The following is a 2500-nucleotide window of genomic DNA, read 5'->3' as shown; positions in this document are numbered from 1 at the left end:
GTGCCTATGGTACGACAACTTTTCTCGTGCCTATGGTACGACAACTTTTCTCATGCCTATGGTACAACAACCTTTCCCCGTGCCCCTGGTACACTGCGCAGAAACTCTTTGCCACACACACACACCACTCGTGCCTATGGTACGACAACAGGCCCCGGGGACCTACATCGCACCTTGCTCTTGCCTCCCTTACAGCTGAAAAAGGTCCATGCCTGTGCCCTGGCCCTGCTGAAATTCCCTCTGCATTTAGCCGAGGCAGTGAGTCGGCCTCCTGTCTCCCTTTACGGTCGAAAAAGATGTGCTCCTGGGCGCGCTGGCCCTGCTGCTACTCACATCGGGCATGGACCTGGACCTCCAGCAGGCCCCGGGGACCTACATCACACCTTGCTCTTGCCTCCCTTACAGCTGAAAAAGGTCCATGCTTGTGCCCTGGCCCTGCTGAAATTCCCTCTCCATTTAGCCGAGGCAGAGAGTCGGCCTCCTGTCTCCCTTTACGGTCGAAAAAGATGTGCTCCTGGGCGCGCTGGCCCTGCTGCTACTCACATCGGGCATGGACCTGGACCTCCAGCAGGCCCCGGGGACCTACATCACACCTTGCTCTTCCCTCCCTTGCAGCTGAAAAAGGTCCATGCCTGTGCCCTGGCCCTGCTGAAATTCCCTCTCCATTTAGCCGAGGCAGTGAGTCGGCCTCCTGTCTCCCTTTACGGTCGAAAAAGATGTGCTCCTGGGCGCGCTGGCCCTGCTGCTACTCACATCGGGCATGGACCTGGACCTCCAGCAGGCCCCGGGGACCTACATCACACCTTGCTCTTGCCTCCCTTACAGCTGAAAAGGTCCATGCTTTTGCCCTGGCCCTTCTGAAATTCCCTCTCCATTTAGCCGAGGCAGTGAGTCGGCCTCCTGTCTCCTTTACGGTCGAAAAAGATGTGCTCCTGGGCGCGCTGGCCCTGCTGCTACTCACATCGGGCATGGACCTGGACCTCCAGCAGGCCCCGGGGACCTACATCACACCTTGCTCTTCCCTCCCTTGCAGCTGAAAAAGGTCCATGCCTGTGCCCTGGCCCTGCTGAAATTCCCTCTCCATTTAGCCGAGGCAGTGAGTCGGCCTCCTGTCTCCCTTTACGGTCGAAAAAGATGTGCTCCTGGGCGCGCTGGCCCTGCTGCTACTCACATCGGGCATGGACCTGGACCTCCAGCAGGCCCCGGGGACCTACATCACACCTTGCTCTTGCCTCCCTTACAGCTGAAAAAGGTCCATGCTTTTGCCCTGGCCCTTCTGAAATTCCCTCTCCATTTAGCCGAGGCAGTGAGTCGGCCTCCTGTCTCCTTTACGGTCGAAAAAGATGTGCTCCTGGGCGCGCTGGCCCTGCTGCTACTCACATCGGGCATGGACCTGGACCTCCAGCAGGCCCCGGGGACCTACATCACACCTTGCTCTTCCCTCCCTTGCAGCTGAAAAAGGTCCATGCCTGTGCCCTGGCCCTGCTGAAATTCCCTCTCCATTTAGCCGAGGCAGTGAGTCGGCCTCCTGTCTCCCTTTACGGTCGAAAAAGATGTGCTCCTGGGCGCGCTGGCCCTGCTGCTACTCACATCGGGCATGGACCTGGACCTCCAGCAGGCCCCGGGGACCTACATCACACCTTGCTCTTGCCTCCCTTACAGCTGAAAAAGGTCCATGCTTTTGCCCTGGCCCTTCTGAAATTCCCTCTCCATTTAGCCGAGGCAGTGAGTCGGCCTCCTGTCTCCTTTACGGTCGAAAAAGATGTGCTCCTGGGCGCGCTGGCCCTGCTGCTACTCACATCGGGCATGGACCTGGACCTCCAGCAGGCCCCGGGGACCTACATCACACCTTGCTCTTGCCTCCCTTACAGCTGAAAAGGTCCATGCTTTTGCCCTGGCCCTTCTGAAATTCCCTCTCCATTTAGCCGAGGCAGTGAGTCGGCCTCCTGTCTCCCTTTACGGTCGAAAAAGATGTGCTCCTGGGCGCGCTGGCCCTGCTGCTACTCACATCGGGCATGGACCTGGACCTCCAGCAGGCCCCGGGGACCTACATCACACCTTGCTCTTGCGTCCCTTACAGCTGAAAAAGGTCCATGCTTTTGCCCTGGCCCTTCTGAAATTCCCTCTCCATTTAGCCGAGGCAGTGAGTCGGCCTCCTGTCTCCTTTACGGTCGAAAAAGATGTGCTCCTGGGCGCGCTGGCCCTGCTGCTACTCACATCGGGCATGGACCTGGACCTCCAGCAGGCCCCGGGGACCTACATCACACCTTGCTCTTGCCTCCCTTACAGCTGAAAAGGTCCATGCTTTTGCCCTGGCCCTTCTGAAATTCCCTCTCCATTTAGCCGAGGCAGTGAGTCGGCCTCCTGTCTCCCTTTACGGTCGAAAAAGATGTGCTCCTGGGCGCGCTGGCCCTGCTGCTACTCACATCGGGCATGGACCTGGACCTCCAGCAGGCCCCGGGGACCAACATACTCCTCTGCTCTACTCCCCCACTAGCTT

Source organism: Rhamphochromis longiceps, unplaced genomic scaffold (genome assembly GCF_057381845.1).
Source record: "Rhamphochromis longiceps isolate RC_006_pf unplaced genomic scaffold, R_longiceps_female_GT1.1 unmapped_scaffold_8, whole genome shotgun sequence".
Taxonomy (NCBI): Eukaryota; Metazoa; Chordata; class Actinopteri; order Cichliformes; family Cichlidae; genus Rhamphochromis; species Rhamphochromis longiceps.
Note: the sequence above shows the minus strand (reverse complement) of the source record.